This window comes from Monodelphis domestica, chromosome X, assembly GCF_027887165.1.
Source record: "Monodelphis domestica isolate mMonDom1 chromosome X, mMonDom1.pri, whole genome shotgun sequence".
NCBI lineage: Eukaryota > Metazoa > Chordata > Mammalia > Didelphimorphia > Didelphidae > Monodelphis > Monodelphis domestica.
Window position 1 is genome coordinate 11021076 of NC_077235.1, and position 24374 is coordinate 11045449.

The 24374-nt window shown below is 40.1% G+C and overlaps 1 protein-coding gene across 23 annotated transcripts in view; it reads left to right on the plus strand.

The window, feature by feature from the left end:
* Positions 1–24374, plus strand: part of LOC100010218 (casein kinase I-like) — a 347880-nt gene that overhangs the window by 261956 nt on the left and 61550 nt on the right. The gene's annotated exons all lie outside the window — the stretch shown is intronic.

Below are 24374 nucleotides of genomic sequence, written 5' to 3' on the forward strand. Positions count from 1 at the left end.
ACATAGTATTGACTAAGATGGAAGGTGAGGGTTTTATGTTAAAAAAGAAATAGGCAGCATAGTAGGAGAAGCAGGAGAGCCAGGGGAGGAGGAGAGAATAATAAACAGTGCTATGCTGCAGCTCAGGCTAGAAGGAAGATTGAGAAAAAGCCATGGAGTTTGGGGAGTCAGAAAGCTGATGACTCTCAGCAAGGTAGCACAATTTCAGTAAAATTCTGAGGAAGGAGGCCAGATCTCCAAGGATTTAAGTGTGAATGAAGGGTGAGAAAATGGAGAGTTGGAACAGAACACTCAAGTTACCTTGTACTTTGCCTTGGACTTCATCCACGACAGTAGCCAACTCCCTTGGTGGCAGTATTCCTCAGCTCAGGTACCCACCTCCTCCATGAAGCCTTTCCTGATCCCCTTTTCTGTTTTGGTCTTCCTCCAATGACAATTTATAAGCTTTTCTCTCTACCAGTTGTATTCTGCCCCGCCCTATTGTAATCTCCTTGTGGGCAGAAAGCAGTTTTCCTTTTGACCTTTGTGGCCTTTGGCATAGAGGAGATGCTTAATGAATGCTAGCTTCACTTGACTGAAGCAAGGACAAAGTATGAGGGACTGAGAGAAGAAGACAGAAAAGAAGGGTCAGAAAAGCATGACAAAGCTGAAGAATAGGGTCAGGAAGAAGGAAGCCAAAGGATATATGGCAAGATGGGAGCTTTCATCAACAAAGGGTATCCATGAGTTTTGGATCATAGGCACGCTACAGTTTGAGGGCTTCTGCGAATGGCCAAGGCGGATTGAAGTTGGATTTAGTGGGAGTTGATGAGGTCAGTGGCCTGGGAGAGCAGGGTATGTGAGGGGACAGCACTAAAAGCATTAAGATCCTTGAGGATGAGGGCAGGGGTTGGGACAGAGGAAAACACTATTCCCCTGATAAGAGAAAGACAATCCATGTGACTTGTTAAAGAAGCATTTCATTTTGCAATGGCTGTTTTTTCTTCTGTAATAGTGAATATCATGATATTGTTCGGCATTTCACATAAACAGGGCCACTTGGTAGCTTGGTGGTGCCTCCTCTTAATACCTGTAAATACAGGTTTCACTGAAGTTGCTTAGTAACATCAGCAAGTGAAAAGGCAGACTGCATTATCCTGTCTTACGTGGAGGCATCCAGCTATTATCTTGTGAATAAGATAGACTAATGACCCATCATTGTTTTACATGCCAGCCAGCAGATCCATTTTCATAATCCTTCAGGAGCTGTTAGATGGAGATTTCAGATGTGTTCCTTCGGAGGCTGTATGTGAAAGGGGTGAGCTGGCTCCTGTACTTGTATCCATCTTGCCTCGCCATTCTAAAAGAAGGTGCAGGGAAGTGGTGGAGAACGTTTAATAGAGTTGTGATCTTGTCCCTTTTTCTGGAACTCTGGCCCTCTTGGCTAGTGGGAACAGGCTAGGGCATAGGAATCGAGAAGAGCCACATGGGACAACCAAGTAGAGCACGGCCGGATAACATGCCAAGCAAAGAACATTCCTCTATGTTCGCATCCATGGAAGGCATAATGACCAGGCATTCCTGCCTGTAACCTCTTTAGCCATTTTTGGATTTTGCATCTGCTTAAAAGGACATTAAAGTCATTTTTCTCTGAATCGAAGGGAATATATTTAGGATTTTTTTCTTTTCTTTTCTAAACAAAGTAGAACCTGATGAGGCAGTCTCTCTTTTAAAGGTTATTAAAAGAAAAAGAATAAAAATGTGCAAATGGAAATAAGTCTGGGTGGGTGGGCAGAATTCTCTAAGTTTTGGGGCTACTGATGGTTGCATGGTAACAGCCAGAAAGAATAAGTATCCAGGTTAAACCTCTGGACAGTTGATGATATTAAGAGCTGGAGGAAGAGAAGTATCTGCATTGGGAGGAGCCTAGTCTCAATTGAATAGAGACTGTGGAGGGTGATGCATGTTGATGTCATGAAACTGGATAATACAAATTCACTTTTCCTACAGGATGGCCACCTATGAGCAGCTTATGTGCTACCTCAAACACCATACTGATATTCCAACATAGGAAGGACAGAAGAGGCACAGAGGAATTTCAGTAGGCATGTACATGGAAATCTGGCCCCGAATCCTTGAATTCCTTTTTAATATGTGCAGCCTGTATTCTGAGTTTATGAGTATTTTGGGACTAGCCGTGGACCTGACTCCTTCTCTTTATGGTAATGAGAAAGGAAGCATCAGAAGAAAATTTTAAAAGCTCTGAAGCTAGCCAAATCTTATTGATGAAATGTATGTCAGGCCCTGATAAAACACCCCTTCTCTTTGAACTCCTCTGGAGAATGCAATCCATGATATTCTGTGTTGTTCGTATGTTCCCACATAGAATCAAAATAACTGAGTTCACTTCAGCTAAAGGGATGATCAACTTTGGTGAAAACCAACTCACATTGTCTTCCTTGATCACTTTCAAATTAATTTGGATTGCTCTTATTTTGAGTCTGTTTTCTTCAGTGGGTGTTTGCTAGCTGTTATTTATTCATAATATTTGCCTTTTGTATAGAGGTTCTAAATTTTCATATTCACACTGGTAGGCTTCTTCACCAGGGTTGTGTACTGGGGCATAGATCTGTTTATATTTATTCATTAGTGTGTTGCTAATTAAAAATGTGTTTCATTAAACTTGTAAAAAAAATGTAAGAGGAGAATGAACATGTTGAAGTTAAGGACCCCCAGGCTATGAAATAACTTCAACATTTGAGTTGTTAAAGCTAATGTGGGCAGCAAGAGTGTCAAAAGCATCTATCGCTTACTCCAATGTATGAAATGCAAAATCAAGTGTACATGAGGATGGCATTTGAAATTGAATGGTATCTGCCTAACTTGCTGTACATCGACACTATTGGCTTTGATCAGTGGGGCTTTTAGCATTGTATGTTTTGATAACCTAATAGTGTTGCTTGATATCCACACATATGTGTATATAGGTGTAGCTGTAACCTAATAATCCAATTTAGTCAAGTCTGCCCATTTTAATAGGAAGATTCCTTTTAGGCTCATTGGGCAGCTGTTGATGTTTAGGCTGCTTTTGGTGCCTGGGATAATTCCAAGCTGTGAAGAGTCACTGATTTCCCCATAGAATGTGAAAAGTAGAAAGAACCTTAGTTCTTTAGTTCTATAGCCTAGGAGACGATTCAGCTGAGCTTGTTGCAAACATCATACCTTAAACAAATCTGTCAGCAGAATTTATTGTGGAAATAGTAATGGTCTTAGCATCAGAAGACCTGATTTCAAGCCGAAGGTTAGATATTTACCATTTGGGTGACATGGCAAGTCACTCAACCTTTTGGGGGCCTCAGTTTCTTCATCTGATAAACAGGGCTAATTATCCTTGTGCTGCTGACTTCTTTGGGTTTTTTATAAGGACATAGATTTTGAGCTAGAAGGGACTTTAGAGGTCATCTGATCCAATTCCCTCCTTTTTATAGATTACTAAAACAGAATTCTAGAGAAATTGCTAGAATAAACAGTGGCACCTAGCTTAGGCTCTCTGGCAGTTTAAATTTTATCTCCTAGCTGGTGTAAAATTGAAATGGGCTTTCTAAGAAGGAAAACCAACAAAGGGGGGTACAAGGTGGTGGATGTACAGAATCTGTGGTAGGCCACATTACTTTTTCTAGGATTTTTTTGTCAACCTATTATTATTATGTACTGATGGTCTTGAGAATCGAGGTCCTTAGTTTACATCCTAAACAGCAATAGCACCACCACCACTCTGCCCCAACTTCCTTCTGAATTAGTCCCCTCTGTTGGCTTCCTTCAGGATAATGGCAGTGGCCACATTTCTAAGGCTGCCAACCAGACTGCCTCTAAGGCGAATGGATTGGGGCTTTTGGAGGGTTTTGCCACAGTTCCCTGAGAGTGGAAGATAGACTTAGGTAAGCTTGTTTTCCAGCGGCTCCTAGCTAGTTTGGAGTGGGAATGACCTATGGTCCCTGACTCCTCTGCTTGATATTCTGCCTTTCAACTTAGTTTTTCCTATCCAGCTGTCTCTAGAGTTGGCATCATAACCAAGCCAAGCCTCCAAGACAGTTCCTCCAGGGATTGTCCCAGAAGGAATGTTGCTTGTGGGCTACTGAAGAGACCCTATTACCCTGCACATGACCATATTGGGGCAGATAAAGACTCTGCCTTATTCTCAACCCGATTGATTTGTCCAGGCATAGGGAAATCTTTTCTTCTGTGTTGCTTTATGTAGGGAAATGGTATGCCAGGCCAAGACAGTGCTGTCACTTTCAGGTGATTCTCCTCCTTTCAGAATATCCCACTGTTTAGGGGTGGGTGTGGTGGGGTGCATCCAGCAAACGCTCAATCATTATTTGCACTTGGGTTCTTGGGAAGTCAAGTGTTTGCCCAAGTTCTCTGCTTTATGAACCAAGCCTTTTGCTGGGCTGCAGCACCTGGCACAATGGTTTGTTACTCTGGGGAGTGCCATCTTTGCCATGGATCCCTCCATGCAGAAGAACTCTTGTCGGAGGTCCTGGCAAATGCAGTAGCCTTTGAAATGGCACTGTTTGATCCCCACTTCTTTTGACACCCAACCAAACATGACTAACATTTACAAAGCACAGAATGGTAAAAGCAACCTTGAAAGGCATTCAGCGATTTTATCGAAGCCCTTTCTTCTGAACAAAGAGCACAACCAGTCTCTCCACACCATTAAGTTACAGAGCTTCATCCATTTTCATCAGTGTTTACAAGTTCTGGATGGTGTTCAGTGCTAATACCCATCCCCAGCTGCTGCTGCAGATTAGAAGGTTGTCCCCTACCCACTCCCCCACCCAGTTACAATCATTTCTACTGATTTTCCTCCCTGGACTCTCTGATCTGCTGGTTTCAACATTTGGCAACTTTCTTCCTAGCTGGGTTTGGTTTGGTTTTGTTTGTAAAGCCCACTCACACAAAAGGTATTATGTAGGAGCCTCAGCCTTGAGCCTGGTTGTAGAAAGCACAGGGTGGTTGATTGAAAATGGAGGCAGCCCAGAACTACAATTGAGAGCCTGTGTGCTGTCTCAGATGAACAACGCTGCATTCTCTTGGCAGTGGGGAATCTTAGACTGGGGGTGTCCCTGACTGTATATAGGATTGTAAACCACCGAGAACAGCCCAGCCACTCCAGTGGCATACAGCTAAAGGACTACATTTCCTCTGCATTGCTGGGCTTTCACAGCTCAGTTCTTTTCTTTATTCTTTATGGGTTCTTTTTGGTTCAGTGTTGGCAGAAGCTATCAGGTGGAAAATAGTAACATTGGGCAGGAAGGGATAGCAGTAGAAGAAAGGTCACGTTCAACTCTTTGGTTATGATTTTTAAAAACTTCTTTGACCTGTTTGAACATCTCAGGGGCATATTCATGATTGTCTTGCTGCTCGCTGTGCTTTTTAGAGCCTTGGACTGTATATCAGTTGCATAAACCACCCAATGCAGTGACTGTGTTTCTGTTGAGATGAGGGTCCTGTCATCATTTTCCTGGAATGCAGCGCCTTTAATTTGAGGCCAGCTACCTGTTAGTATCATTTTCATTGCTTATGGTAGTTATTATCAATGGTATTTTTCTGGTTCTACTCTCTTTGATCTACATCAGGATATGAATCTTCCTGTGTTTCTCTGCATTTCTCACAGTCCTAATTTCTTAGGGCCTGATAACATCCTCTTACATCCATTTGCCATAGCTTGTCAGCCTTTGGTAGACCAGTGTCACACACTTTGTTTTCATCTCCCTCTGTAGATGATGAAACTGGGAGCCAAATTGGCCAAGTGGCTTCCCTTGGGTCACACAGTTCTTAGGAAGTCAGATTGGGCTCAAGCCCAGGTCCTTTGACTCCAAATTCAGTGCTATATCCACTCTCATGCAGGCTCTCAAACTTTTGAGAAGGAAAGGAATGAAGGCAGACAAGGAGGGAGGGAGGGAAGACACAAGTACTAATTAATCACCTCCTAGGTGGTCATCATCATAGTTTGAATTTCTTGGTTTACAAAATACTTTACAGACATTATCTCATTGATCTTCACAACAGCCCTGGGAGGTAGATTCTCTTACTATCCTCGCTTTATCATTGAGGAAACTGAGGCAGACAGTGGTTGAGTAATTTGCCCAGAGCCACATAGGTAGTAAGAATTTCAGGTCAGATTTGAATTCAAGTCTTCCTGACTCCAAGCCCTATACTCTCTCCACAGTAATGCCACCTAGTTGCCCTCTACAGCAGAGAGTCCATAGGACTTCTGTATTTAGATGCTCTTTGGGATACTGGTAGCAATGAGAATTAAGATAGGCCTCATGATGTCTTTTTCTCCAATACAGGATTCTCTCTTTTCCCTGCAGAGATCACCAATGGTTGACAGAAGGTATTTATCTCCATTTTCTTCCTGATGGTAGACAGCAGGTTAGATGGTTTGGCCGTGTGATTCACTGCATGGGATCACTTAGGCATTATGGGACCAATTCCAACCAGCCTTGCTGTACTGGCTTCAGTAGGGTAGGCTGGCCATGGTGACATGATAATGAAAAAATGACAACTGAACCATACATTCTGGTTGGCACCAATCAAATGGAAACAGACTCTAAGAATGGGGATTCTCTAGTCTTTTTAGTGCATCCTTGTCTATGACTTAGAATTCCACCTCTAAATGGGGGAAGGAAGGAAGGAAGATGAGCACATCCTTGTTGTTCCTTTGGTATTTGTTATCAAGAACTTTCTGTGCTATAGATACAGTGAGAAGGAAAGGGCAGTGGACAGAGTCCAGATAGGGAATAGCTCATCTTGGTGATGTTTGGTGGAAATGGAAGGGACAGTTTTGGGAGATATTGCAGGCAGGCCTATTATTGTAGGTAGCCATGAGTCTGTCTGAGGGTCAGGAATTGGAGTATATGTGTAGCAAGTGAGTTGCTATTGAGATGAATCATATGAATAGTATCTAGGGACCGGGAATGATGGAGCCCTTGGCATCAACCTTTTCTCTATGACTTTGGCCTTATATTCGCATCACTTGTAGGTTTCGTAGGTAGCAGTTGGGCATGATTGGCTACTTAAAGCAGTACCCCATCCTGAGCTGTCAGCAAATTCCTGCCACTCACCCAAATCTATAGACCACGAGAATACTACAGCAAGGAGGTAGCACAGATGTAGGGGGCAGCAGCTGTTCTTCTCTGTCTTTCGGTCTCTTTCTCTTTTCTTCTTTGTCTTCTCTCCTTCTCTTCCTTCTTCCCCCTCCCCACACAATGCCTATGGGTACCCAGGATAACTTTGTCTAGATCAGACTTGACATTCCCTTACAGATGTTGATGCTCTTCTCTAGGAAGTCCTTTATGGGCAGAACATCCTGAGTTTGGATAGGTGAGTTTTAACCTTATGTTGCTGGGAACCAGCCCTTTATAATGCTTCCTGGCCATCTCCAAACTATGGCGGTTGGTGTGCTCAACATACTGTTAGCTAAGCCCCACCTCATTTTCATCTTCCCTCTATGTGCCATGTACACCTTAGAATATAAGCTCCATGAGGGCAGGAGTTGTATATTGCTTATTTGTATTTGTAGCCCTAATATTTATCATGATGCTTGGCACATAGTAAGCACTTTAGTAAATTTTAATTCATCCATTAATTCAATAAGGATAGATCTGATCAAGCTGTGGTCACGGATGCTGTCTGACACGGTACGTATGCAGTAGCAAAATCACTTGGAGGTTAACCGTGGAGAGACGCCTGTGTTCTGTCACCAATAACTGACCTCCAACCTCTAGTTAATTGGCCTCTTCTGGCAGGCTCCTTACTATTATAAGGTAGAAAAATAGATTCCTTTTTGGATGGCCATCTTAAACCCCCAGGAGAGGCTTTGTCTTCCCTCTTCATTAGCTTAGCTTGCATGAAATCTGCAAATATTATTAGCAGTCATAAAATTACCCAGCCCTACTCAAGACTGGCTACTGAATTAGCCTCGGTGACCTTCACCTGCAGTGAATTCTCACAGACAGGCCTATGGACAGCAAAAAATTCTGCTTTTTTATTGTGGCTCCAGTTGCCTGCCGTTAATTTCACATGCCTTTTTGGTTCTCATGTTACTGCCCAGAGCACCAGGGAGGGCCTGATGTGTTTCCACCAATCCCTTTGTAGATGGAAGTATATCAATCAGGACCATCCTATGTTTTCTCTTCTCTGATCAGTAATTGATCCATGCTCTTTGATGATGATCTGTTTTCAAGCCAAATATGCATTTACTTAATACAAGTGTTTGTTTAAGTTTTTCAAATGGTTGCCATTTCTCTTTAAGTACAGTCGTCCCTGCCCCTTGGAAAGAATCTTCCATTGTGACAAAACACTTAAAGAGGAGCCAGACTATCTGAATCTGAACATATTCTTGACAACGCAGGTGATACTCTACCTTGACAATGCTACTTCCTTCATATTCCCCCACCCCTTCCAGGCAGCCTGAGAGACAGGTATTTTTCACAATTCCTTTTCTGGGACCTTCATTGTTATTTCTTTGTAAAGTACATTTTTATTGATGATCTTCTTGTTATTTTATGTTGCCTATATTTCCCATTTTGTCCCTTTTCCAGAATTATTACAAATGTTAACAAAGAAAAAGAAAAATCGATCAAAATAAACAATAATATTGAAAGAATTCATGATTGTGTATAATGCAATAGCCAGCAGGTGGTCAAAGAGACTTTCCTTGAAGACTTTCAGAGAGGACTCATGACCTCTCTGGGCAGGCCCTTCCATTGGAGTGTCAGTTCTTATTGTTAAGAAGTTCTTATTGATATCTAGCTTGGATTGACCTCTTTACAATTTCTGGTTCTGCCCTTGGGGGCCAAATAGAACAAGCCAATCTCTTCCACATGATAGCCCTTCACACACAGTCAGTTCTCTTATAATCTTGGTTTTGAAACAAGTTTGTTCCATCATGATTGATATATTAGAGAACAGTTTGAGCCTAATGTAAATTTTGTTTACCTGTTGCTGATAAAAACTGCCCTATGGTAGTGGTAGTAGGGTATTCACGAGGGCAGTAGAAAGATGGGTTGGATGGCTGGGTACTACCAGCACTCAGTAGGGCTATAAGAAGAGTAGACATCTGGCTCTGAATAAATATTTGAAGAAGGCTATTAGGATAGAGAGTGGTAGTGGGGTTATTACACCTCTGGGGAGTACACTCCCTAACCCTAAGACCAAAGTCATGATGACTTGCACTCTTGGACTCCCCTTCCTCTCCTGGGCAGCTGCCCATGGAAAATCCAGGCTGGTGATGGTCATTGATAAATTGCTTTAGTGGAAATTGGCCTTGCACAGTCATAGGGTGATTCCCTATGCCCCTCAGGGGGGGCAGAGCAAGTGTTCTCAGTGACCCAGATCCCACTGCCTGCCTTAGTTTCTATTGTCATGCCTGTAGTGGTTTTGCCTGGCATCCTAATTTCAACTGAAGTTCTCTTTCAAACTGAAGTGCCTCATTTATTGTGTATTTTCTGGGGTAGAAGGAGCTGTCTTTGGAGGAGGTCTGGGTCATACCTACAGACTCTCCCCTTCTCCTTGCCTGGCAATGTTTCTCCTTCCCTGACTTCAGGAACTATTTCTTTTTTAAAGAATTTATTTCTTTACAAATTATATGTTATAACAAATTTCCACACAAGTTTTCCCAAGTTATATGATCAAACTTACCTTCCTCCCTCCCTCCTTTCTTTTCCCCTCCCAGTGCTGGCAGGCGATTTGATCTGGGTTATACATGTATTATTAATATTTCTATATTTCTTAATCATTTTTACATGCATAAAGCTCTGTTATCATTTTTTATTAAGTTTCTATCTTTTCTTCATTTGTCACTGACAACATTTTTGAATGTTGTGTTCCTACCCCAATCTCCCTGTAAGCCCTGTGATTTTTATTGCAGAATTTTTCACAGCAGTGATTTTTAGGAATGCATATATTGGATTTTATCAGAACTGACTGTACTTGAAGACTCTATCATGTACCCCCCTAGTCTTCACTTTTGCAGGCAAAATATCCCAGTTAGTTTAACTAATTTTCATATGTCATGGATTCAGGGTCCTTCATCATCCTGGTTGCACTCCTGTGGACATTCTCCATCTAATAAATGTACTTAAATTGTGATGTTGGGGGTGGAGGCAAGTTGATGGAGTAGCAGGAAGAATTACAGCTCAGCTTTCACTCTTTGTTGTGATCTCCACAAAGGTCTAAAAAATGACTGGACCCCAATTCTAAGTAGAAAGCCACAGGGAAAAATTCACATAATGCCCTTTTAAAGCTCAGGCAGCAGCACAGGAAGACATATAGACCCACAGATACAGAGAACATGGTCTAGCCAGGAATGTGCCTTGTAAGCAGTGTTGTAGTATCCAGAGAGTGATAGAGGATGGAAGCTGCTGTGCATGGGTGTAAATACCACCACTGGTGCCATATGGCAGCTCACCTGCTTGGGCACTACACAGTTCCAGGTCACAGATCCAGTATGGGCTGAGGAGGGGATCCATTAATAGAGGTGGCAGAGAGAAGTTGTCATTGCAAGATATAACTATGTGCTAAGAGAGGAACAAATTGAGAAGCAAACAACAGTTGTTTGCAGCAAAGCAGGAACTTGGTTCTAGCTTAGGGCCCAGAGGGCTGAATGAAGCCTGCCATGGGATAATGAGGTTAGGAATACTAGATGAAAGGGAGATTCCAGGCCAGTCACTCTGATACTATCAAACATCCCAGCAGTCTGATGATGGCTGAATCTACTGGAACATCCAACCAGACACAAGTTAATAGCTCCATGTCTGGGTCAGAAACTTGCAGAGCTCAGACCAGAAGGGCAGTGAGCAGACTTCATTCCAAGTCACTGAGTCTCTGGGAGGATGGAAAGCTTTTCCTGAGCTGTCCCCCAGTATCCCCAAGAAAGAATAGAAAGACCCACGAGGGCAGGAAATAGCCCCAACATTTGCCCTCACCCTCAGAAGTATACAAATTATAGCCCTAACCTTAAAGCCTGAAATCCAAAAGAAAACAAGAAGAATGCACAAACCAAAAAGGAATCCATTTTAAGAGCTATGATAGTGGTAGAAAAAAGTGGGAAAGAAATGAGAGCTGTGAAAAAAAGTTAGAGAAAGAACATTAACAGCTTGAAACAAGAGATACAAAACTGTACCCCTTCAAAAAAGATTACCTGAAAATTGAAATAAAAGATAGAAGTTCATGATTTCATGAAACATCAAGCAACATTAAAATAAAGTAAAAATGCTATTAAAAGAAGAAAATAGAATATATCTCAGAGTAAAAACAACTGAGCTGGAAAAAAATGAGAAGAGGTAATTTAAAACTTGTTTGATTGCTTGAAAACCATGATTAAAAAGATTTTTAAAATATTTCTAGAAAGCACGAAAGAAAACTACCTCAAACTCTAAAAACCAGAGGGTTAAGTAGAAAGAGAAAGAATTTACCAGTAACATATTGAAAGAATCCAAAATGAAAATTCCATGGATCATTGAAGCCAAAATCCAGAGATCTTACATCCCTCAAATAGCAGAAAGACAATTTAAGTACCGAGGAACTTTTGTTAGGATCACTCAAGGCTTATCAATCACAGTGTAAAGGAGTAGAGAGCTTGGAATATGGTATGCCAGAAGGCAAAGCCTTACAGCCAAGAATAACTTACCTAGAACAATTGCTAGTAATTCTATGGGAGAAAAGATAGATCTTTAATGTAATAGCAGATTTCCTAGCATTCCTGATGAAAATATCATAGTGGAATAGACAATTTGGCATACAAATCTGTCAAGAAAAGTACAAAAAGGTAAACATGAGTGAGAAATCATAAGACACTGAATGGGGACAAACTGTTTACTTTCTTATATGGGGAAATGATAAGTATAGCCTCTCAAAACTCTTTCATCCTCAGGGATTACAACTGGTGTCAAATTATTAGGATCTGGGAGTGGTTTGGCAATGTTGTGATGAGTTTTAAAGAAGAATGGAAATGGAGAGGAAGAGGAATACATGGTGGGAGAGGGGGAAGACAGGAAGAATGGGAGAAATTATCTCACATTATTATTATTGACTTGCCAAATAAAAAACTTTACAACCAGGAAGAAGGTTTAAGGTGGGGGAGCAGGCAACACTGGAACCTCACTTTTATCTGAATTGGTAAAAGGAGGGAAGAATTAACAAACAGAGAGCATTAGGTACAGATGCACATATCACCCAACAGGGGAACAGGAGGAAAAGGATGGATTAAGGGAAGAATTAGTCAGACGCATAAAAAGGACAGTGTATGGGGAGACAGGAAACAAAAAGAGAAGCAAAAATATAAGTGAATAGGTTGTAGGGTAATACACATCTAACAATTATAACTTAATGAGATGAGGATAGCAGGATTGCATTATTAAGAAATAAAAATCAGAATTCAGCAATATATTGTATGAAAGAAACTTAAAAACAGGGGGATGTACACACAGTTAAAATAAGGGGTTTTCTGGAGCAGAATCTTTTATGCTTTACTTGAAGTGAAGAAGAAAGAACAGGGGTAGCAACCATGACCTTAGATAACACAATTAGTCAAAACATGCCTATTTAAAAGAGATAATGGAGGAAGGGAACTACATTTTGCCAAAAGGATAGACAACAAATTAGTATCAGTACTAATTCTGTATTCACCACATGATATAACATTGAGGAAAAAAAGTTAAGAGGGAAATGGTAAATTGTAACAGTGAGGGACCTCAATTTATTCCCCTCATTCCTGATAAGTCTTTAAAAAATAAACAGAACTGAAATAAATTTAGAAAAGTTAGATAATATAGATCTCTGGAGGAAATTGAATGAGAACAGAAAGTGAATACTTGTTTTCAGTTATATGTGACACCTTCACTAAAATTAACCATATATTTGACACATAAGCCTCATAAATAAATGTAAGAAACCCAGAAATATTAGATGCATGTTTTCAAACCCTAATGCAATAAAATCACATTTAATAAAGAGCCTTTGAAGCAACAATTAGAAAGTAATTAGAAATTAAAGAATGAATTCCTAAAGAATAGAAGAATTAAACAATAAGTTTAATAAATATAGACAGTGACAACAAAGAGCTAACATACTACCATTTTTAAAAATCCAAGCAAAGCAGCACTTATCGGGAAAATAATATATTTGAACATTTTAAGGGAAAACAAGTGCATTCTATTAAAGCATTTAAAGAACAATCATTTATTTTATTCTATAGAATCTTTAAAAAAATAGAAAAAGAACAGGTCCCACTAAGTTTCTTCTGTCACACAAATATCTTCTTGCTATCTAAACCAGGCAGAGTAAAAACAGAGAAAGAAAACTATATACTAACATTTTTTCTAGTTGCATTTTTTATTTTAATGGCAAATTTCCACGTAAGTTTATGTGATCGATATTATCTCCCTGCCTTCCTCCCTCCCCCTCCCAGAGCTGATAAATAATTCAATCTGGGTTATACATGTATTTTCACACAAAACATATTTACATATTATTCATTTTTGTCTTAAAGAACCAAAATCCTGGGGGCAGCTGGGTAGCTCAGTGGATTGAGAGCCAGTCCTAGAGATGGGAGGTCCTAGGTTCAAATCTGGCCTCAGCCACTTCCCAGCTGTGTGACCCTGGGCAAGTCACTTGACCCCCATTGCCTAGCCCTTACCACTCTTCTGCCTTGGAGCCAATACACAGTATTGACTCCAAGATGGAAGGTAAGGGTTTAAAAAAAAAAAAAGAACCAAAATCCCAAAACATATACCCAAATAAATAATTGATAAATCATGTTTTCATCTGCCTTCCTACTTTAACATTTGTTTCTTTGGAGGTAGATAGCATTCTTTTTCAACATCAATATTCTGAATGACTATCAATACCAAAAATATAAATAAAATATTATCAAGGAGACTAAAGTGACAAATCAACACATATTACACACCATGACCAGGTTGGATCTACACCAGGAATGAAGGGGTGGTTCAACATTAGGAAAGTTATAAATTTAATCGACTATGAATAACAAGAACAATAAATAATAGCATTTCAGTAAATTTCAGAAACAGAATTTAGCAAGATACAAGATCCATTCCTCTTTTCAGCAACACCATCACCAGAAAGCTTGGGAATAAACAGAGCTTTCTTTACTGTAATAGATAGTATCTAGCTAAAATAAAGAGCTAGCATTATCTGTAGTGGAGATTAGAGACCTTTCTAATAAAATTAGGCAAGGAAGCACATTATCACTTATTCGTTAGAATACTAGAAGTACTAGCTGTATCAGTAAGATAAGAAAAACTGAGGGAATAAGCATTGGCAAAGAGGTCACAATGATCGCTTTTTGCAGATATGGTGTTTTACTTATAGAAACTAGGAAGTAACTTAAAAACTAATTGAAACAGCAGCTTCAGCAGAGTTGCGGGAAATAAAATCAACCTTCACAAAGCAACAGGTTTTTGGGATATTATCAACAAAATAGATTGGGAATCAATAACTACAGAAAGCATCAAATACTTGGGAGTCTACCTACCAAGATACAAGTAGGAAGTATATACACACAATTCCAGAATACTTGGCAAAAGTAAAGACAAACTTAAATACCCGGAGAAATATTAATTGTTCTTGGGTAGGCCGAGCCAATATAATACAAAAATGGCAATGCTATTGCATCAGTATGCTTATTTGGTACCACAACAAACTAACATGATTACTTTATAAAATAAGAAAAAAATTATTCATTGGGAGGAGCAAAGAATCAGGAACATTAAAAGAATTAGTGGAAAAAGTGGGGTGGAATAGGGTTGATAGCAGTACCAAATCTCAAATGATTACAAAACTGTAATTAGCAAAACAGTTTTATATTAGTAGAGAAATCAAGAAGTCGATCAGTGGAACAGATTGCACATATATTATACAGAAACAGATGAGCAATGTAGCTAGTGTCTGATAAATCCAAAGACCTCGATGATTAGAGGAAGAATTTACTACTCAACAAAATCTCTTGGGAAAACTAAAAGGAAGCTGGCAGAAAGCAGGTATAGGTCTACTTCTCACACCATATACTAAGACAAGCTCTATAAGTGTATATGATTTAGACATAAAGGATTACATCTGAAGACAGTGTGGAAAAAAAGTACATGGCTGATCTAGGAATGGGGAAAGAATTTACAATCAAAGAAGAGATAGAGAAGCTTATGGGAGGTAAAATGCACAATTTTGATTATGTAAAAATTTAAAGTATATATGCAGAGGTGACTCCATTAAAATTAGAAGTAGGAAATGGGAATCTCTGATCTGAGAAAAGCATTCTTTTTAAGATTTATGAGTAACAGATAGAAATTTGTAAGAATAAGAACCATTCTCCAATTAATAAATGGTCAGTATATATGAATTGGCAGTTTTTAGGAGAAGAAATTACAGAAATGCAAATGAAAACAACTCAGGTGCCACCTCATGCCCATCAGACTGGCCAAGTTGACGAGAAGATAAAATGACAAATTCTTGACAGGCTGTGGGAAAATAGGCCCATTAATGCAGTTGGTTGTAGAGCTTTGAACTGATCGAACCATTCTGGAAAGCCATTTGGAACTATGCCTCCAAAGCTATTAAACTGTATGAATTTTTTGAATCCATAATACCACTACTAAGTCTATACACCAAAGAAATCAGAGAGAGGTAAAGGGCCCATATCTACAAAATTATATATAGCAGCTCTTTTCTTGGTGGCAGTAAGTTGGAAACTGAGGGGATGCCCATCAATTGGGGAATGGCTGAAAACATTATTGTATATGAATGTGATGGAATACTATTGTGCTGTAAGCAATGAAAGGCTAAGGAACTCTGATCAACACTGTGGCCTGTCACAATTCCAGGGGACTCATGATGAAGCATATTATTTACCTCCAGATAGAAAGGTGATGGACTCAGTCCAAATCAAGGCACACATGCACATGCACACACACGCGCACACACACCGTACAGAGAGAGACACAAAATATGGGAGGATGGGAAGGTAGGAGGGAAAAAATATTGACCTGAAGATTTAAATAAAATTGGACTATAATATTCTCCATAGAGGATCAATGCAACATTCTAGAGAATTTTCTGTAGATTTTCTAATATTGTGTGGGCAACTGTGCAAACATAGTCTGTCCATTTGTGTCTTTAACTCTAAAGTTTAAAAAGTACATTTCTTTATCTGGAAAAAATGTGTACAGACATATTTATGTATATAAATAAACAATGGTATCTAAGACCAAACACAATACTATAGATATGTTCTGATGAGAGCAGAGTATAGACAATAGCCTCCTTTATCTTGGAAGCTATGTCCCCTTTAGTTTAGTCCAATAAACATTTCAGTAAAGAAATAATGGAAAATGTATTACAAATAAAACAACTCTTGTCTTAAAATATCTATTAAATTTAACAGGATAGAAACAAAACTACCCTTCTTTATGTCCTCTTATGAAGTTCCTTTTGTAGTTTTCTATATTTTAAAATGGTTTATTAATCATCTTCCATTTTTCTTTGCATATTTGTTATGACCCACCAACTTCCCACCAACTCCCCTTGCAAGAGATTAGTTATGCAAAAAATTCATATTTTGGCTATCAGAAAATGTAGGTTTCATTCTATACCTGTAGTCCATCACTTTCGTTAAAGACTTGGGAAGCATCTTTCATCATTAAGTTTTTGAAGTCATGATTGATCATTTTATTGATCAGATTTCTTAGTTTTTCTAAGTTATTTTCTGTTATTGTAGTCATTATATAATTTTTTTCTGATTTTGCTCACTTCTCTCTGTATTAATTGACCTCAGCCCTCTAAAGTTACTTTGAGTCCATGCCATTTTTCATGTCTCATAAAACAGTAATATTTCATTACACTTCTGTATCTTGATTTGTTTCAGCTCCTATGCAATTGAAAACCCATTTAATTTCTGTTTTTTTTTTCCTGCAGCACTTTTTGCTGTCATGTTTTTTTAAAATAAGGATCCTTACTCTCATTTTGACCTCTTTGGGGTCAAAATACATGTTGTAATAGAGATATTATGTGGTAAAATGATATGGGTGGTTTAGTGATTTGGGGATTTATTTTCCAATAGCTTTATAGAATGATTGGATCAGTTTAACATCAGCCATGTGTTAGCGTGCCCCTCCTAATCATTGCCACTTTATTTGTCATCTTGTCCAGTCTGATGCCTTGAGATAGAACTTCAGAGTTAATTTATATTTCTCTTAATATTAATGATTTGGAGTATTTTTTAGATGCCTCCTTGTAGCATGCATTTCTTTATTTGAAAACTGCCTGTTCATATTCTTTGACTACTTTTCTATTGTTGGAATGTCTCTAATCCTTTTTTGTTTTTATCAATTCTCTATATCTTAGATATCAGACATTTATCAGCAAAATGTGCTGTAAATATATTTTTAAACCCTTACCTTCCATCTTAGAATCAATACTGTGTGTTGGCTTCAAGGCAGGAGAGTGGGGTGGTAAGGGCTAGGCAATGGGAGTTAAGTGATTTGCCCAGGGTCACGTAGTTGGGAAGTGTCTGAGGCCAGATTTGAATCCAGGACCTCCCGTCTCTAGGCCTGGCTCTCAATCCACTGAACTACCCAGCTGCGTCTTGTAAATATTTTCCAAGTAAATGTTTTCTATCTAATTTTCTATCTAAAATCTAAAGGAATTCCCATTGCGATGACTTTGTCTCATCAAAATCTTTGTTTTTTGGTAATCAGAACTGCTTTTAAAATTTTCTTTGAACATCTCTGTCTTTTCTTTGGACAAGAACTGTTCCCTAATTCATAATTATGAAAAGTACCTCTTTCTCTTCTTTCATTTGTCCATGAGATGATGGAGTGAGAGGATGGGGTCCCAAAAAGTAGTAGAGGGAAGAGAAGAAATAGTCCAAGAGATAATGTAGAGCTAGGCTCAATAAGGCTTTCAATGTTGACTCGTGATGTGAAGGAGATAGATTAGAAAGAGGAAAGAACAAAGGACGAGGAGGTTTCAAACCTGTGAGACAATAAGAATGGTGGTACCATCAACAGAAACTGAGAAGTTAGGTGGAGGGGAAGGAATGCAGGACAAATGTATGTATTTAGTTTTGGACTGAGTTTGGGATGCCAGCCTGACATGGAGAATTGAAAATGCGTGGTAAGACATCTTGGAAGAAAAAGGGAGTACAGTTTAACATTTGAAAGTAATCTGGAGCAATGTGGTGATTGAAACCATAGGAGTGGGTGTGATTTCAGAGAAAGGAAAATAGAGAAGAAAAGAAGATCAAGGATCGAGCCTTAAGTGAACAACCTACATCTCAAGGCAAGGAATAGGATGAAATACTAGTGAAGGAGACTTGAAAGGAGTCATAATAGAGGCAAGATGAGAATGAGGTCAGGTTGGTGTTAGGGAACCTGTGGGAGTATAGACAGTCTGTAGAGCACTGTTGGAGAAACATTGACGTAAGATTCCATCCACCCTAATGGAGCTTCTAGAGATGGGGGCGGGGGTAAAACACAGAGATAACTATAATGCTTTTCAATAATACATGATAAATTCATTAGAGAAGTGTAAAATAGAATATTGTGTGAGTACCTAGGGGGAAAGGTTGTTACTAACTGAAGTTTCAAGGAATGGCTTCCTGGAAGGAGTGGCATTGGAGCAGAACTTTAAAGTACCAATGAAGTATTTGAAGGATGGATAAAAAATTCGATAGGCAAAGAACGGAAAATTCTTTATGAAATGGAGGTGAGAACATACAAGGACGAGGGTGTGTTTGAGAAGCAAAGAATAGTTAAGTTTGACCGGAGCATAATGCAGAGGTGAGTAATGTGAGCCAAAGTTAGAAATGTAGGGAGGTGACTTCATTGTTGAGGGTCTTCAATGCCAAGGAATTGCATATGTACTTAGTAGGCATTAGGGAGAAGATACATTTTTTGAGGAGAAAAGAGATGTGCCTAGATCCATCTACAAGAATGAAGATTCTTCTGGCAGTGACATAAAGAATGAATGCATATGAGAAGGGCATATAGGCTAAATGACCTCATGGGAGGCTAATGCATCTGTCCAGGCAGGTGATAATGAGGGCCTTTCTTAGAATGGTGGCACTGTGAAAGAGAAAGGAATGGGTGTGAGAGATATGGTCAAGGTAAAATCTACAGGACTTTCATATTGACGAATAGACATACAAGGTCAAGAAGGAAGAGTAAAAGTTCTCTGGTACAATGGAAAGAATATTGAAGCCAGAGGCAGAAAACTTTGATTCTGTTATCGTTAAGTCATTTAGCCCCTTTGGGCCTCAGTTTTCTCATCTGAAAAATAAGGAGGTTGAACAATGTGACTTCTAAATGCCCTTGTAATTCTAGATATTATAACACCAAGGTCGTAAACGTTAACGAGATGTTGGAGTGGGGGAGTTGCACAGATATTGTTGGGAGCTTAAGGAGAGAAGATTCATAACAGCCAATGTGGGGAGCAGTGGGAAGTCAAGAGGTAATGAATCACATGATTGCCATGCAGTATGAAGGGTCCAGATGGACATGGGTGGGGAATGCCTCTCTTTAGTGAAGATTCTAAATCATGGCTTCAAGTCACAGAAACCACTATGTACGTTTTTTTTTTCTAGATTGTAGATATGGCTTGCTATTTTTGTTAATGTGATCTTAGTTTGGGGTTTGCCCAAAGGTATTAATCCTCTTTAGCACCACAATTCCTTGTGCCAAGAAAAAGGGGAAAAAATCCTACCACCAGTCATGAAATTACCTCATCGTTCTGACAAACAGATTTTTCTCTAGGTCATGCCCAGATGTTAATGTGGCATCTTTTGATTTCTTTTTCAGTAACTGTTTCTTGGCATCTCTCTGTAAACTCGGTCCATTGCAGATGGGATCAATCATAGTCCCCATATGTAGGTCTTAGTTAAGTTTTTAGGGACTTCATCACCATTGAAGTCTGGCAGTAGAGAATTTGGGTGTCTTGCCCAAGCTGTACCTTTTTCCTCCTTTTAAGCTGGTATCTATCATGCTGTCAAAATAGTTCTGGATTACTTGTATGTGTACCTATTTTGGAACCCTTTAAAAACATCTCTGGTTTTGAGACGTTGCCTTAGGTTCCTAGATTCAGCAGTATTTTATATGCCAAATCCCTTCATCCTTAAAGAGGAAATTATAGCTGGGCCAGGAAACCACTGCTGAATGTGTTCTAGATTCAGGGACAGTATTGATTACCACCATGCCATACTGATTTCACTGGTAACTGTACTGATCTCAAAAGGCTAGTCCTAACCTATAGACAAAAATCTTGAGATCACCTCTCTTCTTCATGAACGAGAGCAAACTGAAAAACTTTGTTCAAAAGACAAGTATATTTAAATATTGAAATGGATCTGTGATCTCATTAGTATGGGCCTTCTCCTCAATTATTTGAATCATAACCCATCCATATTTGTCCATCCTTTGCACCTTTGACCTATAGAACCCCTAAGTCCACCATAGTTCCAATCGGTGTAATGACGACCTCTTCACTTTGTGTTGATGTTATGAGACTGACTTTGGAACACATAAAGGCATCTAGGTGACACAGGAGTTGGCGTTAGGGAGACTTGAGTTCAAAAACGACTTCAGACATTACTTAGTTACATGATACCAGGCAAGTAAAAAAAAACCTCCATGTGCCTCAGTTTCCTCAACTATAAAATGGGAATAAAGCAGCACCTAACTTACAGGGTTGTTGTGAAGATTAAATCAGATAATGTTGAGAAGATGCTTAGAATGATGCCTGGTACATAAAAGGTGCTCAATACTATCTTCTTTCTTCCTTTACCAGTTATCTCTTGTTCTTAATACATATCCACCCCACCTTTTTATCCCTTGATGACACCTTTTACACCAGTTCCCCATTATGATTCTTTGTAATGTGTAACAGTCCTTCATTGGATCAACATCTATCGGAGTTTCCCCCTCTCCATCCCTTCCCCACACATGGTTTAGGTTGGATTTTCCCTAGCTATGCCTCCTTGGCACAGCTTCCTGGTGGCCTCTGACTGTGTTCATTCACCTTGCTTCTTGGTCATGAAGGGGCATAATTGTTCCCACCCACATAGTAGCAGGATACTCCAGACTGCATAGATGCCAGAGGACCACAAGAGCCCCTGCTGATGAGATGTGCTTTCTTTCAGAGATGAGCAGAGCTAAGGCAGCCCCAGTTAAGTGCTGTTGTATATCTTTGCTATGTCAGGATTCAGAAAATCTTTTGGTTCTCACATTGTGCTTGAGTTGGGGGAAGAGCGTTGTAAATATGGAGGAAGGAGTGATTCAGATGGCCGCCTACAGCACCTTGGCATCCTGTGGACAGGGTCCATTTCATGGTGTAGGGGGAACCTTCTCCATGGAGTAGGTTCTCACTCATCTAAAATGATTAGCTCAGTGGGTGCGGACTGAAACTGCCAGGAGGATAAAGAAAGTATTAAGTCCTGCTGTTGACCCTGCAGCCGGTATAATACAAGAACAACAGAAGCTGGCCCAGTCCATTCAACAGCTAGAGACAGAGCTCTTGGCTTTTAAACACTGGGATAACCACTGGAGCTGGTAAGAACTCAAATCGAGAGATCTCTTCTAAGGGAAATGGGGACAAATAGGCCACAGCCACGAATCCATAGGACTGAGAATATAAATATGGGCTCCTACCTAGAGGTTTTGTCTCATATTGCCCAGATCGGAGAAGTGAGAGTAGAAGTGAGGAGATTTTGGAAGTCCCATCAGTGGGTTAAAGCAAGAAGCCCCATACTTCTCTCTGCTCTCTAGAGGAGAGAGATGCCCTTTACTGAGGGAACAATTTGTAGACAGACTTTTACCACCTAGGAAGTAGAGAGTTTGCAAGAGAAGCTCTCCCAGAAACCCGATTAATCACTGGAGCAGAGGTTTCTGAGGGGTGTAATCTAATTCATTCAATGCTGAGACTCAGTGGCCATCTCTGAGGATTTACGATTACAGAGTCCGCTAAATCAATTAGAGGTTTCACTCAGGATCCCTTTTTAGGGAGTTATTTGTACCTGGTCCCATAAAATGAATTTCTGGTTTTCCTAGCTCTACAAGGGAAGGGGTAAAGTTCCTAAAGAAAATAAGTTTGATAGATTGAATCCATGGGTACTACACCCCCATCCCAGTGGCCTTGTCTGCCTGGAGAAGAGTAGAGGATTTGATCTCACCTTTTTGGTGGAGCCTCTCCAGAATGATTTCAGATGTTAGTTATGTTTGGGTCTCCCCTGTTAGCTGTATGGGTGTGGACCTTTCAGCTGGGGAAATTCGAGGAGGTAGGAACAGCTGTGATTGGGGCAAATATTACGGTCAGTGTCAATTGGTCCTCTGGAGATGGAGGGAGGCATCACAGAGCCTGATGCTGCCCTTCTAGGTGGCACCTTTTCCAGGAGGGAGCTTTGGGTGTGGCTCTGGAAATGTAGGGTTTATGAGAAAGTAATAGGCCAGCCTCTAGGGGATATTTGTGAAACTCTAGGGAGAAATTCAGCTTCAGGGCAGTAGAGGCCTTTCAGCCCTACTTAAGTCTGAGATTTCCTCTGAAATAATGGTGTCAGCCTCCCTCTATAAGGATCCCTGTGGGCACATTTGAAAACTACATATTAAGATGACCTGTGACTATTGTGTTTTTAATAATTCTGTTAACTGTTTCCCAATTCAAGTTTATTTTGGTTGATAACTCTGCTCTGAAACACCTGCTCCATTTGGATCTTCTCTGAGTCTCAATTTCCTCATCTCAAAAATGGGGCTAATGTTTATAGTACTTGCTTTTTGAGTTGTGAAGTTCAAATGAGATGGTATGTAAAGTGTTTGCCAGCCTTAAAGCTCTATAGAAATAGCAGTTCTTATAATTGGATTTGGGGTCAGAGGACCTCAGTTCAAATCTTGTTTCTTACTATCCATGTTATCTCTGGCAAGTGCTTACCTCTCAGAGCCTCAGTTTCCCTATATGTAAAGTGGAGCAGATGGTTGCACTAGGTTGCCCTTAAGGTCTCTTCTGGCTACAGAAGACCCTACTTTATATTCAGCCCAGTAGAGTTAGGTTGAAACAGTCTTCACTTCACTGATTGAGAAGGGTCTGATATCATCTTGACTGGCCTTAAATTAGTGTCATTTCCCACCCCTGAACCCATTGTCAAAGAACCCTGAATACTGGCTTTAGCTGGACATTTTGTGCTGACCTAGCATGTATCCTGCCAATCCCTTTCACCTGATATCCCCTGATTATTGCTTTTATAACATTTTTGATTATTGCTATTATGTCCTAATCAGTAAACTACTGCTGTTCCCACCACTTACCTGTACGCATGAGTTCTGGACGAGGTTTTTCAGGTGCCACCAAGACCTGCGTCCTGAGGGTGGGAGATAAAAGGAAGGCTTCTAGGACCTCAGTTCCAGTCCCAGTTCCTCTCGTCATCTTTGGGCACAGTGCTGCAGCCAACAGCTAGGACTAAACCTGGCCACCTGCCAGGATTGTGGCATTTGAAACAATCTGAATTTGAATCCTGGCTTTGCCACTCACTGGCTTCTGGGTAACAGGTGTTGTGGAAATGTGTGTGTGCATGCACACACACATACACACACACACACATACACGAGTATTTCTATTATAAGCCTCATTTCTGACTGTAGAAGACAGCAGTTCCTATAACTCTACTCACACCCTGGATGCTGGTATGTAATGTTCCACGAGACAAATACCTCTCATCTCAGGAATTCCTGAGGATCTGCACCTGTTGAGGTCTGGCCTCTGCAACTCCAGATGGGGCCGAGAATGTTCTGAACTGAAAAGATGATCTCCCGTCGACCAGAGGCTTGGGTGAGGCTTCTCTGACACTGTCTTCAGTGAGAATTAGTAGGATGCAATAATCAAGAGGAAAACTCAGTGAGCCCTGGCCTCCCATTGTGACAGCTCATAGCATTTAAATATAAATTTTATTTGGTTGGAGTGTGCGTGCGTGCGTGTGTGTGTGTGTGTGTGTGTGTGTGTGTGTGTGTGTGTGTGTGTGTACACTCCAGTTAGCCAATTACAATTCAAAAATCCTTCCAGATTGGCTTTTCAGGTCATGTGATTAGAGTTGATCACCGGATGACTTTTCATCAGATCCTACAGATCTTGGCAGTAGCTGACCCAGCAAGGCGCTATACTAACTCTCTGTCTTCCAAAGTACTTATTGGCCTTCTTGATTCATTTTTTCATTCCAGAGTGTTCGACTGAATTATTTTACAATTTTCAGATCTGAAAAATGATGATCTTAGCAGAATCTTCTCATCTCATCGCTGGAAGGGGCTTCAGTAACTATCAAGTCTAACATAAAA